The sequence below is a fragment of the Halichoerus grypus genome, chromosome 9, assembly GCF_964656455.1.
Source record: "Halichoerus grypus chromosome 9, mHalGry1.hap1.1, whole genome shotgun sequence".
Lineage (NCBI taxonomy): Eukaryota > Metazoa > Chordata > Mammalia > Carnivora > Phocidae > Halichoerus > Halichoerus grypus.
Genome location: NC_135720.1, coordinates 99,373,508 through 99,389,808, shown reverse-complemented (window position 1 = coordinate 99,389,808; position 16,301 = coordinate 99,373,508). Strand labels below are relative to the sequence as shown.

The following is a 16,301-nucleotide window of genomic DNA, read 5'->3' as shown; positions in this document are numbered from 1 at the left end:
CTGCAGTCCCTGCCCCAAAACCTATGGAAAGAAAGAGACAGGGAGAGAGAAATGGAAGGGAGAGAGGGATGAAGGAAGAGATAAGTTCAGACTCGGACTTCAAGCTACCTTTACCTTCTCATCCAAAACAGATTTTTCTCTATCAACATTCCATTATGTATCAAAGGATGTGTTCCACTTGCACACCTATGTATACGTTGTCACCTCCATATAGATACTTGCTCCTTATCTCTTGCTTAATGAAATTTTCTCTATCATTCAAGAACATTCTCAAATGGATGGAGCTGCTCCTCGTTCTATAAACTGGAATCGATTTCTCTCTCAACCCTCATAACACTTGTTTGTATCATCTGCATGTCACAGTTAAATAATATATTATAAGGTTGTCGGTATACACATTTCAGTTCTTCTACTCCTGAAGGGTGGATATTATTTTATTTATATCATGATGCCTAACCAAGTACATTTAACATTCATATTTATATAAAAATGAATTTATTCAAGAGGATCTCAGATAATGATGATTATTATACTGTCATTGAGAACTTATCCATCTGATTAATTTTATTTTTTAATATGTAAGCATTTTTTTTTACTGAAGGTAGTTGACACATCTGATTAATTTTAACCCTTTCACAGTAGCCAGGTTGGAAAGTTCTACATTTAACCTAACAATGTTACCACTATTCTAATATTTGTGAATAATCTGAAACAACCAGCCGACTCTCTTGGCCCGCCCTCTGTAGGACACACACCAGGAAAGTAGAGCCGGGAGGTGAGCGCCAGTCGCGCCCTGCCATTGCAGGGGGTGCTTTCGGAGGAGCGAGACGCTGCCCCGTGAGAGCCTGGAGGTGAGGGGAATGGCCTGATTCCTGGGTAGTATGGGGCGGGTGGATCGATCACCGCAACCTACCCCAGGTCTGCCGGAACTGATCAAGAAAGCAGTCCCACGTGAAGGTCTCCCCCAGTGGGGAGGACTCCCCGGCTGTTCCTCCAAGGCCTTGCGCGCGTGAGTATCAGGGCTGTGAGTCTTTCGGGGACAGGCACACAAGCAAGCCCAGAGGAAAGAAAGAAATAAGGAACACCAGTAAAGACCCACATTTAGCGCTATTGAGCACCTTCTAGGTTAAACCCTCAAAGCACTCCTGTGACTAAAGCCACATCATGTCAATAGTTCGTTCTTCCGTCCATGCCAAATGGATCATGGGGAAGGTGACTGGAACAGCAATGCAAAAAAATAGCTAAAGTGTTTTGGATCCCTATTTATTAAAGTACTTTAATAAGCGAAAAACCTTTGCTCACGATGCTCTTCAGCAGTGCACAGTTGGGGATATGGTGCTTCTCAAAGCTCTACCTGTTCCACGAACAAAGCACATGAAACATGAACTGGCCGAGATCATTTTCAAAGTTAGACAAGTCATAGATCCATTGACAAGAAAACCCTACCTACCTGGAAAGCCCAGTCAGCTTGGAAACCACCTACTTAACCAAAAATCTGGAAGAATTCAATAGCTCTTCAGCACAGTGAAAGAGGATTGGAAGAAGGAGCCAAAGGGGAAGATTTACAAGTCTGCTTTATGAAAAAAGAAATTTTTCTAAGTTTCATTACAAACGGTCTGATTTCTCTTCTGGTATTTATGGAGTAGCTAAAAGTAAATGAAGTAAAGGCCTTGTTAAAATTTTTCGTAAAAGTTTAAGGTCATGTTTTAAATTTCCTTTTCATTGGACATACGTTCCTCTTATAGTAAGTGTGCTTAGCAGTCCCTTGCATTGTTTTGTAAGCTCACTGTTTTAAAAGGTGTATTTTTTTTTCATTCAAAAGAATCTTGAATTTATCTTAGAATCTTTATTTGGGGAGGAAAAATCTTTTGATATAAAACAGATAAGACTGCAGTAAGTGAATATTTATTTTTGGTGTCATATATTTGAAATTAAATTTTTTTCTCTGATTTAACCAGTTACAAATGGAAATAATCAACAGACTTTATCAGATTAAAGTCTGTATTAAGAATGTTGACACATAGAAAATAAAACTTGAAAATTCAAAAAAAATCTAAAATCAAGTTGTTTTTGTTTTTGTTTTCTTGTTTCTATGAGTACCTATAACAAATAATGCAGTACCTGGTATATAGTAGGTCTGTCAATTTAAATGACTAAATGAACAAAGAAACATTTTTGGCTTAACCATTTTTGATTTATGGCTCTAACAAGTGTCTTTAATAATGGCAAGTGTTTCTTTTTTTGATGATGGCTTCTCCTTTTTTGAAAACAGCCAACAATAATGAGATAAGTTTGGTGCATAATATTAGTAATCAATTTATTAAAGCAATTTTAAACACAAGAATGAAAATAATAAAGAGGTTGATTTTTATGCCAATTCCAAAATCTTTCTTTTTAACTAATTTGCCAGGCACAGTATTTCTTTAGCCATAACTTATATTAATTCCATTAGAAGCATTTAGAAATAATCTGTTTCTGTTGTTGCCTATTTTGTACTCTGATTTGTTATTTCAATGATGCCACTTAAAAACTTATTCCTTTTTGGGGTGCCTGGGTGGCTCAGTCAGTTAAGCTTCCCACTCTTGATTTTGCCTCAGGTCATGATCTGAGTCATGGGATCGAGCCCCATGTTGGGCTCCAGCCCCATGTTGGGCTCCATGCTCAACAGGTAGTCTTCTTGAGACTCTCTCTTAAATCACATTGCATATGAAGTCAGGATTGGACACCATGCTTGATCAGGCTCTGTGAATACATGGGGTTTACAAGTGGGAACTGTGTGTATATGATTCAATTGAAATTGAGACAAACACCTGTTTATATAGCTTTATGTACAGCTAGGGAAGATATTATAACAAACTAAACCATTAACATGATTCACAGTAGTCAATTTTGGACAGTTGTTTTTCTTCCTTGCCCTTTATCAAACAAAATACAATGATTTTGTATCATTGTATGATTAAAGATGTACATGTTAAGAGAAGTTGATTTTTAGATTACCTAGGGAAAAGAACAAGTCCAATGAGTTTTTTAGAAGCAGCAGATATTTAGGATGGTTTATAAATAGCCCTGTCTGCAAGGAGGGTGACAGAGTGAGAGTCCTCTACAATTAATAGGGATAAAACTTTTCCCTTTCAGTTCTTTTATGGTTCTGTTATTCTAAAATGATAATAAGAAGCAGTAAAACCTGTATATAATCTGGAGGATATTTGTTTTACTCCAAATGTACTCAGCATTTCATTGGATGATTAGCTCCACATGGAAAAATATATGCCATGTTATTTTCTTTGAACCTGTGCCACAATTTTTGACATAATTCCATAATGTAGTTGGGTATGTAATTCATTTTTGCTGAGATGAACATATTAGCTTAAAATATTGGGATGAGAAGTATGTTTTAATTTGGAAACACTAAAATATTAGATGATGGAAATTCAATGCTGCCTCTCCTCACAGTCCAGCATTCCTTAAGAATATTCCATAGAACACTTTATACCTTTCCTTACAAAAAAAAAAAAAGGTTCTGCATTTAAATAAACTATGAAATTTAAGTATCTTTCTTAGCGATTCATAGTTTTGGCCCAAAATGTCACTGAAATGTCCTAAAATGAAGAAATCAGTTTAACTGTTTTATCCAAGCTTCCCCCCCCCCCAAAAATTATTTTAATCCTGGAAACTCTTTTGCAAGGAATTCTTATTAATATTTCACAAACATTCTGTAGCATTTACTTTGAGAAAGGCTGCCAAGCATACATTTCTGAAATATATGGCTGTGCAATTTAATCTAGCCCTATGCAGTCTAGAAGAATCTAGAGGGGTATGAAGAATTTCTGGCTCATGATTTGCATAAGCTTGTGTTGTCAGAGCATTCTCCTTCAAGGACTTCAACTGATTGCATACTCCTGGTTTGGCTGCCCAATGGTGGAAATCACACCAGAGATGCTGTGCTGCATTAAGGCAATTCTGTCTCTCTTCTACTATAGTTAAGAAGACTTGTTGGCTTTTTTCCACATTCTGCTCCCATTCACAGATGAGCATTAGAGAGAATTTGGAAATGGAAGGCCTTTATGTCTGCTGTGAACAGGGTCAATTCAGTGTGGCAGCTGTGAGCTGGTGACATAGACTTATATTGACACAACCCACTTTTTTGCTGCACAATCACAAAGTGAAAGCACCCGGGGCTCTTCTGCCGTTTTCAATAAGATACGAATTTTTCTCTTCCTTGTATTAAGCAGAGATCTGTCATCTTGACTTGTACACTAAATGGTCCATTCTGACTGCCTTGTTTGTGTCCAATCCCAGCCAGAATCCAGAAACATGTGTTAACATTCGGCATGTTTGGGGGCTAGTTGGAAGGGCCTGAGGCAAGACTCCCTGATGCCTGCTGGAGGCTAGTCAATAATCATTAGCCCTTCAAGTGGTGGATGCCCAACATAAACTGTATTTATTTATTTAAAAAAATCTTTACTTTAAGCCACAGGGAAAGGCATTTTAGAGTAGGCAGTTTCCCTGCAGTTACTAGATTGTAATAAAGACACAGTTATGAGGAGGGAGGAGGCTCAGAGGGAGCACTGTTCTCAACAGAAAGAATGGAAAGTCATCAAAATTAATTAATGAGGCTATGTATAGCAATGTCACTTAGTATCTTCAGTTATTTTCTCATAGCCAACCTTCCAAAGTTCATCACTCACACCAAAAAAAAAGATCTCTTTGCAAAGGGGAATCACCGGTATGCAAAATAATGCATCAAGCTCTTCTATGTACAAAACACTCCATTGGTTAAATTAAGAAATTAAATATGATCACTGACTTGGTGCTTTCACTCTGAAAGAGACAAACTGAGGACATTGCAATTAATAAAAGAATATACAGAAACACAACTTCGTAAATATTGGGCATATCTAAGTTAAATAAGGTATCTTTTCTATAGCACAACTTTTTCTTTATTTCAGTAGTGGAAAGTGAAGAATCCTTATTGCATACAGAGCTTACTGAATAAGAAATGATGCATTTATTGGTGTTTTTTACCCCTTTTAAATTTCTCTCCAAATTCTAATGCTATAACCCATACTACACCATCTACAAGATAGGGAAGCCCATCAAATGAGCTCTGGAGTACATGTGCATTCATTCATCCTTTACTTAAAGAAAAACTTTGTGATTCTCTACTTTGAACCCAGCTCTGTGCCAGGAAAATTCCTCCTAATATAAGGACAACAACTTTCAGCCAATAAAAGTAAGTAGCAATGCAGCTATTGGAGTACTTTTCCCAAAGAGTAGATAAATAGTAAGAATCTCAAATCTAAGCCCATTAATTTGTTGGCTTTTATTGATATAATTTATGCATATTCAACCCAAGAATATGAATTATTATGCATTTCTCCTGGCCTATTTTTTAGGCCCTTACTCAGATAACATTTCCACTTGAAGCTTTGCCTAAAAAGCATTCCCTATAGAACTGAGTTCCTCCTTGGACTTGGGTTGAGAAGCCAACGAGACGGAAATAAGGCAAAGATGAAATAAAAGGATCCAGGGGGGAAGCTACAAGGACTCAGAATGAGGGCAGCAGAACTGCCACTGGGCTGAAGCCAGGGTAGAGCCAAGCACCTCACAAAGTAAAGAGCCTTGGAGGAGAGCCATAATACATCCAATCATAGTCCACTTGAAGCATCAAAATGCAAAGCAGAAAGATGGGAGAAAGCTACAAAACAAGGCAGAAACAAGGATTATCTGAACAAGGGAATGGAACCTGAAGGAAGGGAGTGGGCAGACCACAAGTGGACTCACTGAGACTTTGGTGTGAAGCTCTCAGTTACTTCTGGTGGTGGCCTTAGATTATTAAGAATGCTGAACTGGTAAAAATAAGGAGGATTGGGACATAAATAGAGGTAAGTTATAGGCATGGAAGGCATAAAACTTGGATGTGAATATTACTACCAATTTCCACTAATTATTATTTATGCTACTTTAGGCAAATTGCCTAACTTATCTCAGAGTCCTAGGGTTCTTTATTTGGAAAATAATAATCCACCTTACCTCACAGCTTATGATAAGATTAAATAGCAATGTACATAATGTGCAAAACACAGTAATTAGGATAGATAAGTATGCAATAGTAAATGGTTAGCTGGTGTTGTTAAATTTTTTTTAAGATTTATTTATTTATTTGAGAGAGAGAGAGCGAGCGAGCATGAGCAGGAGGGGTAGAGAGAGAGAGAGAGAATCTCAAGCAGACTCTGCACTGAGCATGGAGCCCAAAACAGGGCTCAATCCCAGGACCCCGAGATCATGACTTGAGCTGAAACCAAGAGTCTGACCCTTAACCGACTGTGCCACCCAGGTGCCCCTGTTAATATTTTTAATTTGACATTAATAATATCATAGAAGAACTTTGAGTTCCTACAGACATCTGTGGCAAAGTAAGAAGAAAATAAGTATTCTAAAGCCCATAGTCAAGTAAGAGCTAAGCAGAGCTTTGGATTCCATTCACTTGCATTTTCTTTTCTCTCCCAGGTTGTGAAAATATATAATGATGGTCAAGGTCAACACAATATGGAGAAACATATATATGGAAAAGCATAGTAGGAATCATCAGAGAGCACAATGTGCAGTATATGGGGAAGACCTATCCTAAGGCCCTGATAATAAAATGAGAAACTATCCAGAATCTACAAGCCCATAATATTTGGTCATTTCAATGCAAACGGTATTTAAAGGACTGTATTTAAGTGACTGGTGCTGGACTCTTAAACCTGACATACAAAGGTAAAATGAATGATATTTTATTCACTTCAACTCTAGCTCATCTCTGGGCAGAAATTCCACTTTTCTTGAATGGCATTATGGATCTGACGTTCTAGGTCTTTTTTTTTTTTTTGACCAACGTGTTTTAAAAGGTATTATAATCAGTCATGAATTAGAGATGAATTAGAGTTATTTGTCTTCCTTCCCTTGCAGAGTGGTTTGCATAGAATAAACCACAATTTTGGCTTGTTGAGTTAATAAATAGGGGATCTTGTGGGTAGTAGGATCCATCTCTTATTCTTTTTTATATCACCCTTTATATGGAGTCTGACGTGTAAAAAATGTGAAACCTACAAATTTGAATTCCATGATGATTGAATTGCTGCTGGTTTTACTTTCTAGCACTTTAACTTTTATTTGATTTCAAGATTCCTATAATAAATTTCCATATTTTCACCACTACACTTGAGTTCCTCCTCCAAACATATCTGGATCTAGTATGGGTCTTTCTTATTTTGGTGACAAATTCTAAGTATATCAGGAAAGTATAATTAAAAACTCCCCCTTTCATAAACTGTTACATAATTTGCAAACCAATCAGTGTTTCTAAGTTTGAATGAATAGCTCTTCTGCAATCCTAAAAAGTAACTTTTTTTTCTTTAGCTCTTTACAAACACACACACACACAGACACACACACAGCATACTACATGAACTATGGAGCAAGAAGCCATAACCTTAAATCGACTTTGGCCAATTAGAGTGCTGTTAATATAGATGTATTTTGTTGATTCACTCTCTCAAGGAGTTTTTTAGGAAAAACTAAATTGCAGCACATTTATAATTCAGCATTATTTTCTCAGATTAGAATTGTTTACCGCATGTGCCAGAATGGGATTGCCAACAGAATAGAGAAAAGCAATCAAGCCTTTTCTCATGGACACCATACAGAAGCCCTGCTGGGGACAAACCCAGTTGAAAGCTACAGCATCAGTTTGGGAAAAACCCCTTCCCAAAACTATTTCCAGAAGCCAGGATGTGGAAAGAGAGAAAACTGTTAAAAATGTTTTTGCGGGGGTACCTGGGTGGCTCAGTGGGTTGACATCTAGCTCTTGGTTTCGGCTCAGGTCATGATCTTGGGGTCATGGAATGGAGCCCCAAGTCTGGCTTGCGCTCAGTAAGGAGTCTGTTTGAGATTCTCTCTTCTGCTCTCGCTGCCCCTCCCCTCCACGTTCTCTCTCTCTTTTTCTCTCAAATAAATAAATAAATCTTAAAAAATATATTTTGCAATCATGTCAAAGCATAAAGCAATGGTTCTACTTAGAGGGGCTCTCTAAGTTTGTAATAGCAGTTTCAAATCCAGTATGCTTAATAAATTAGAATTTACTGCGGAGCAATAGAAGTAGAGGCACAGAAGCAAGGTTAATGTTTAAGTAATGCCCAGAGGCCCTAAGGAGTGTGAGAAACATTGAGGGAAAGAGGCAATGAGTGCCTGCAATGTAACCGCCTGGGTGTCTCATGGACAAGGATCAGAGGAAGGTGTATATGAGTAGAATTTCTGTTCAAACCATGCAGGTCTACAAGGCTTCTGCTGGGCTTTCAATATCTACAGCTGGACTAAAACAGGTTAGGTTCTCATTGTCTAACCTTTCCCCAGAGAATTACCATTCTTTTTCTTTCCCCATCACTTCTTGCCTCTTCAGTTTGATATCCCAGCAGTTTTTTTCACTATGATCCAGACATTCTGTCCCAGAAGGACCATCCACTGAAATGCCCCCTAGCTCAGCCCTCTCCTTCCCTCTGTCATATGGACTGGATTGCTGGGTAGAAAGAGATAAATAAATAATGGAGCAGAAAAGAACTGCTCATTGGAATGTTCACCAGCTGCTGTGGCTCACTCTTTCCTTTTTAGTTTTCTCACCTTACAGTCATTTGTGGAAACCCCCTGTGGGTGGACAGTTTTCTACTTTCCTTTGACGTGGGTCAGAACCCCAAATTAAATAGCCAAATATCCCAAATACACCCTCTTTCAAACATGTCTACAGAACCTGAATCAGGCAATAGTACCAATTAAAATGAACAAGGGTAAAGATGGTAATGCTTTTATTCTTATCAGAAGTTACCTAATCAATACATAATCATTTATCTCACCTTTGTTACTTGAGCCCCGCCCTGATTTCTTCATCACAACATCAAGAAAGGACTTTTCCTACTGATTCTCCGCAGGAGGCCAGAGAATCAACAGTGCAACTCACATTTGTAAACCGCCTCAGTATTTCCAAGAAGTTTTATATAAATTATCTCATTAAGATTAGGATTCAGTAGGGACCATCTAGTCCAACCTATCATTTTTCTCCATATTCTGCAATAAAGCAGAAGATGGCAAATGTTTTCAGTACACGGTCAAATAAATATTTTAGGCTTTGCGTACCATCCTGTCTCTGTTGTAGGGTGAAAGTAGCCACAGACAGTATGTAAACAAATGCGAGTTAAGTGTTCCAACAAAACTTTACAAAAACAGGTGGAGGGCTGGACTTGGTCAATGGTCTGTTATTTGCCAACCCGTGCTATAAAGGGTTTGTTTACTAATCTCTAAATATATCTTGTGTTTTCCCATCTCTTTGTACTTGCACATGGCTGTTGCTTAGCCTACATGTCTTTTTGTACAAACTAGAAAAAGGAAAAATGTGCCTCCTCTGAGACAACAATTTCGATAGAGACTAGCCCTCGGGGAGAATGAATTAGAAAAAGATTTTAAGCTCTTTCAGGGTCAGGGTCATATCTAGGTATCCAACTATAAGGCACTTAACAATTAATATTGCTGATTTTGATAAAGAAGAAACAAAAATACAGCTTCAGAAATACCTCATTTCCTTTGAACTTAGAACATCAGATTAATCCTTATGCATCTAAATTATTTTCCAGCTTTATGTTTATATGGGAATTAAAAGGGGTTGTGGCAATTCACAGTTCCCAAATAGAGAGTATGAGAGGCCAATGTAGTAGGGATTTTTTTTAATTTGCAGCATCTGAAACTTTTCATTTATTTGGAGATTTCTCCCCCAAATGGATGTTGGCAAAAGACAAAGTTCATCTTCAATATAACACACCAACAAACCAGAACTATTTTTTCAAGCCTCTCCTGCAGCTGGCATGGAGATATGACTACATTTTATCAATCACATGGACTCACCTTACACTTTGGACATGGAGCCTCATGACACAGGAGAGGACCCATGGCAGAACCACTCTTGAGGCCACAGCAGCTATACCTAGGGGTCAGAGGTGGTCGCTAAGCTTGTAGGGTAGGTAGTAGCCTCACCAGACAGGATCTCTCCCGTAATTTTATCTGTGATTAGGTCTGCTGCTTAGTTTCTCTTGTTTTGCTCATTATGTGAGCTTGGTTGGCCAGCCTTCTTGGATACTTTACAAACTCAATAATTTTCCAGTAAATTGCTTTTTTCTGATAAATCACTGAGATGCTTGCAACGAAGGAGGTTAGTTGATACAGCCTTTTCCTCCACATTCTCACCAATAGATGTGATAGCTCTTATTAAAAATTTACCAGTGTGATAAAGAAAAAAACATACCTTATTACTGGGATAATTTTTAGTTACCAGACTCCCTAGAGTAATTGGACACATTTCTTTATTAATTTTTAGCCATTTAAATTTCCTAGGACTGTACTTATTTATCATCTCTACCCAATAAACTTTACCATACTCTTTAATATCAGATTTTTAATTTTTTTCCTTACTTATTTTCAGGATATTATTTATAATGTGGATAATGCTATGTTAAATTTTTTAATTCTGGAATTTGTTTTTGATGCACTATATAAAGAGACACTGCAAAGTGGGGTGGGCGTTATCCTTACATAGTTGACCATTTATCTCAACAACATTCTTAGACTTTTTCTCCTTTCTCTACTTCTTTGTAAGATTGGGCAAGTTCTTTGTTTGTTTGTTTTAACAATTCTAAATCTCAAAATGTTTATCAGAATACTTATTTACCATGTAATTTAAAAATTCTCTAATTATGCCATTTATCTCTATTCAGTGTGATCATTATACACAATGTTAGGAGAATAAGAAAGAATGAGAGACTTGATAGTATTTTATAGTAGTAAGAGTCTGCAGTTAAGAAATGAATACATCTTACTTATTATTTGAACTGATAAAGCACAAAGTCTTGATATTAAAAAGTTGATTATACTAGAACTTGGTCAATGAAAGAATGTGGAAACAAGGGGAAAAAGAAGAGCCTGAAAATCTACATGAAGTGCATGCAAGGATGAAAGTCTTATAGACCACTGAGTTCCTTGTCTGGAAGGCTGTAGAGAGAGACTTACCCAAAGCTCTCATATGAAATAAATGGACAAAATTCATTCTATGCATAGGTGAGGTTTTGTGTTACCTATAAAATTATAAAAGATTAAGAAAAACATAAACTCCAATACTAATACACACGAGCTGTTAGTTGACAGATTATGGGCCCAGTCTGAAAAACGTAAAACAATGTTGATTCCAATAAAATTCTGGAAATGTCCAACTAAGGTATGATTGATCCCCAGAGTAAGGCAGACAAAGGTAATAGTTATGCCAATAGACTCCAACAGACACTGCCAGGAAGTTGGTAGTAGTTCAAGTAACTTCACTCTTCACACTGCTGATAAATTTTACCTTATGAGTCACTGTCACTTCATCATATTGGCCCTTCAGAATCTTTCCATTCTGAAAATCTTATATGTGAGAAGCAGCTCATAAGCTTTGACTCAACCACCTATGACCAATCAGGCTTGAAATTATAATCTTGGAAGCTCAACGACTTGTTTACCTGTCTCTTGAGGTGTTAAACAAAAGACACCAAAATTATGAACTTTAACCAACATGGAAAATTTCCTTTCTATATATTGTGTTTTTTTTAATATTGTAGCGTAATTTGAGGATGACATTTGTCAGCATAAGAGCAGTTACATGGGAAAATACTCACTCTAGCTTTATTTCATAATGGGCTGGGATAGGAGTTGGGGACATATACTAAGAAGGTATAATTTAGTATTGACAGATTTTATTCACAAGCTAAGATGACTAATGGTGATAATAGTGATTTAAGCAGAAAGAAACCATTATTTATCTAAGCAGAAGTAAACAGTGATCTAAGCAGAAGGAAACACTGAAGCAAAGAATTACCTCTGACATTCTGTGAAGATAAACTATATTCTTAATTTGGTGGGGGAAAGTAAAGAAAATATATTGAATTATAATTCTAAGTTGTTGGTGAAAACATGGTCTTTACTGTAATATTCCAGTACTGAGAAATAAGCTTACTACATGATGAATAGCTACGATCTCAAGAAACAGTTTCCAAAGGCAATTCAAGAATATGCCTAAATAGATAAAATTACAAATATATTCAAGACAAAAATAATAAACGTAAAAAAAATCTTTCCACAACTTTTAATTAGAGCAGAATGAAACTTGGCAGCTTCATCTGGGACACTTCAGAAAAGGAGTTCAGTGCCCTAGGATGAACCCAGTCCCTGACTGACAGGTCAGAGTGTTTTCACTTAATTAAACCCATGGAGGGAAGTCCTCTTTGGGTTTGTGTGGAGGATATAGAAGAAGTATAAGAATGCCTTTCCTTACCGTGCTTGTGTGAAAGGCTGCTTTAGCTCCATTGCATTCAAGACATTCCCACTTCCACACCCCCAGGCATATACTCCTACCCAGGGGCCAGATATGGAGAGAATCTGGCAGAAGGCATTCCTTGAGTCTGTTCCCGTTACTCTGATAATTTGCTTTTTTGCAATACTTATAAACCATCAGTTTTAGCTTTGAGAGCACACAGCCCACCCACTGAGGCAAAGTGTTCTTTTCTTGACTAAGCATATGCCCGAATCTTGGAAAGAATGTAAGAAGAGGTGAAGAAGCCTCCACAGTTAGGAAAATAATTATTTAAGGTTGGAAGACAAAATTTAATCTTTTGAATGCTAAAAGCTAAAACCTATATCTACATGATACCCAAAGAAGGATGCTGCTTTTCCATTAATTCTGTCCATTCATTCATTTATACAGGCATGCAGTTAATTTTGCTGTCCACCTACTGAATGTCAGGCATGTGTGGTCTTTGGTGATTAAGTGGAAAAGAAAGACAAAGTCCTCATTCTCATGGATCTTGTATGCATGAAAGCCCTGCCATTGATTAATGATGTCTCATGTAAGCTTCATGTTAAAATATCTTAGGTCCTATGTATAGACATTCAATCTTTGGAATCCAGTCATTTGGGTCCATTTGATGTGAGACTTAAGGTGCAAGTTTTAGGATACGTTGTTGATGATGAGGCCACCTGGGCTATCAGAGGATAAGAGCCAGAAAGAGGAGGCCCAGCCCCCCTCTGACCTGGCGAAACTCTCATCTCCCTGGCTACAGGAGGCATAAAATGGGCACTGGGTGGCCCTGCCTGCTTTTCCACCTGATTTATCCTTTGCTCTGTATTGCCAGATTAAATCCATTACCCATGATTACTAAACATACGTGACTGCTATGACTGTCCTCCCAAATGTCACATTCCTGCTGAGTCACCCTTACTGGAGCTCTTGGATGCTGACATTTTCTAATCAAGAAGATGTATGGAAAGCAAGCAGACAAAGTGAGAAGGTAATTACAGATCCATCAAAGTGAACACAAATAGGTTAATGGCAGGGAAAGCAAAGGGAAATAGTTACTTTAATTAGAGTAAGCAGAATGGTCTCTACCAAAGGTGACACTGAAACTACCAAGGATGAAAATAAGCCTGACATGAGAAAAGCTAGTGAGAAGGTCTTTCCATTTAGAGGAAACAGCTGGTGAGAAATACCTAAAGCAATGAAGTGCATTGGTCCTAGGAATAGAAAGCAGGCTAGTGTAGCAAGAATAAGGGAGTTAAGAGAAGGTGGTATAACAAGATGTTGAAACATTAGGCAGAAACCAGGTCAATCCAAGCCTTGTAGGCCATGCTAACATCAATCAGATGATGCTTTGCGTTTATCTGCCAGGTTCTTGTTTATAGCTATTCAGATGGAGAACAATAGACTGAAGTTCTAAAGGATAAAATAAATAGAGCTAAACAATGACTTAGCAAAAATTAAGATGCGTACTAAATATTTAAATGGCAACCACGTCACTGATAATTAGTCTCCAGAGAACTGCCCTCATTATGACACAGATGTGAGAATCCTATGAGACTTTTTATTAAGAAAAAACTACAGCTTCATGTTAAGGACTTAACAATTCAATTATAAATGAGTAGAATTAAATAATGTTGGTTTTCTATCAAATTCATTAATGTTTTTCTGGAACATGATAGGCACTTAGATAAAATTAAATTGTGTTTCCAATCTTAGCAATAGTATATAACAATATACTACATTTGGCTTCTGGATATTTGTCATTCTTCATGGAATTATCCATATATATGTATATACTATATGTATGCTTCCATATTACCATATAGTTTAATGGAATAAGTGGCTTGTTCTTAGGCAGTTTGCAAAGCATCAGCTTTACTATAAGGGTATAGACAGACTCTACATTGGGCATGAAGAATGCTCACATACCATACTCTCTTTTTTAAAAAGTTAATATTATTAATATTGAAAGAGAAAACCTGAAAAGCAAATAAATCTCCAAATGTAGAATCCTTAGATTTCTATTATAATGAAGAATGGAATATCACATAATTTAAGAAGAGGGGGCAAGAGATCTTATAAAGATTAAGATCTTCAGATTTGCTGTAAGATTGCCCCATTGTTCTTAAATGAACTTGAGAATAGATCAGGATGAAAGAGGACACACATACAGTAGAAGAAAGCCGCCTGGCTTCCTAACACAGGTCAAGGCCAGGTGCATTTTCTCAACCACTGGGGAGAAGCATGACTTTCCATTTTTCCCTGTGTTAGATAGAATACAGCATTTCAATCTGAATCACATAGTGAAATGTCCTGCTGTGAATGATAGAATATACCCACATAAGGAGAGAGAGTTTCAAGTAAGAAAAATGATGTTTCTCGTTTAATAATTTTGGTGCATTGCAAAGCAGTGTGAACTTTTCTTGAATATATATTGAATATCCAGCAGAATCCCTTCCTCGAAGCCAATTTCTCTAGCTTTCTTGTCCCCTGGTATATCTTCAGCATTTGGAAAAAGGTCTACCTCATATTAGGTGCTCAATATATTTGGTTATTTATGAAGAGAGATGAAATAATAGAGATGTACAGTGTAATATTCTCGATATACAATGTAAATCCTAAGTCAAAATCTGCTCCTAGATTTTGGCTTGGCTACTATCTCTCACAATTAATATACTGCAGTAGTGGTTAAGAGATCAGGGCTCTAAAATCTGAGAAAATTCATGAGTCATTTCTGACTTAACTACTTGATAATTTTATAAAACTGGGTCAGATACTTGACCTTACAAAGCCAATTTTCTCCTTAGAAAATGTAGAAAATAACAGAAACCACCTTCTACAGTGATTATGAAGATCCAAAAAAGTAACACAAATTACTTAGTAACATACCTCACTCATGTTAAGTGCTCAGTGAATGGTCATCTATTAAAACAAACAACTAAATAAGCAAGCATTATTCAGCAGTAAAACTATGTCTATCCTGTGCTTTCTAGATTCATTTGAATCTGCAATTTTCACATCCAAAGAGAGTTGTGGTATTTTTAAGTCTTAACACATAAAAAGTTTATTTCCATATACATAAGGCAATCAGCAAATGGTACACAATCAACATATAAAGATAATTGGATATCTTATACAAGACCAAATGCTTTATTTATTCATAATTGAGGGAAAATAATCATTACCAACAATTAAGATATAAAGTCAATCCATTTGATTAATCATGGCTTTAATTTCATGCTAGCTTATGATGTGGTCTACTGCACAGGCAGACTACAAGACTTTCTAAATTATTTTATAAGACTTTTAAGTCTTGGGGCACCTGGGTGGCTCAGTCAGTTAAGCATCTGCCTTTGGCTCAGGTCATGATCTCAGCTTCCTGGATTAAGGCTCACATTGGGCTCCCTGCTCAGAGAGGAGCCTGCTTCTCCTTCTCCCTCTGCCTACGGCTCCCTCTGCTTGTGCTCTCTCTCTCTCTCTCTCTCTGTTAAATAAATAAAAGAAATCTTAAAAAAAAAAAAGACTTTTGAGTCTGTTCTTTATTCTGTCAGAAGTGAGTGTGAATTTTTCAACTCACATTAGGTGATGCCTACAACAAGTAATGCTAAGTGACTTCCAAAAACCAACATTCTTTCTTTTCATGTGACAAGTCAGTAGATGTGAGACCACAGCTACAGTTCTGCTCCACAACAACTGAGTTTGGGTCTGTTTCCAGGTGTTCTTCAGTCCAGGCTTCCAGGCTAAAGCAGCAATCCTTTAGTGTGATGTGTCCATTTTTGTGTCAAAGGGAAAGACCCAAAAGAGCTGGGAGAAAACTGCAGATGCCTGCTAAATCTTCTTCTCAGATATGACCATTGAGTGAAACATATCACCTACATACCACAAGGCCAAG

General features: G+C 37.1%; 1 pseudogene; it reads left to right on the top strand.

Annotated features, from left to right (window-relative positions):
* The first annotated feature begins 1,164 nt into the window (after positions 1-1,164).
* Positions 1,165-1,528, top strand: LOC118520463 (small ribosomal subunit protein uS17m pseudogene; annotated as a pseudogene).
* Positions 1,529-16,301: the final 14,773 nt, after the last annotated feature.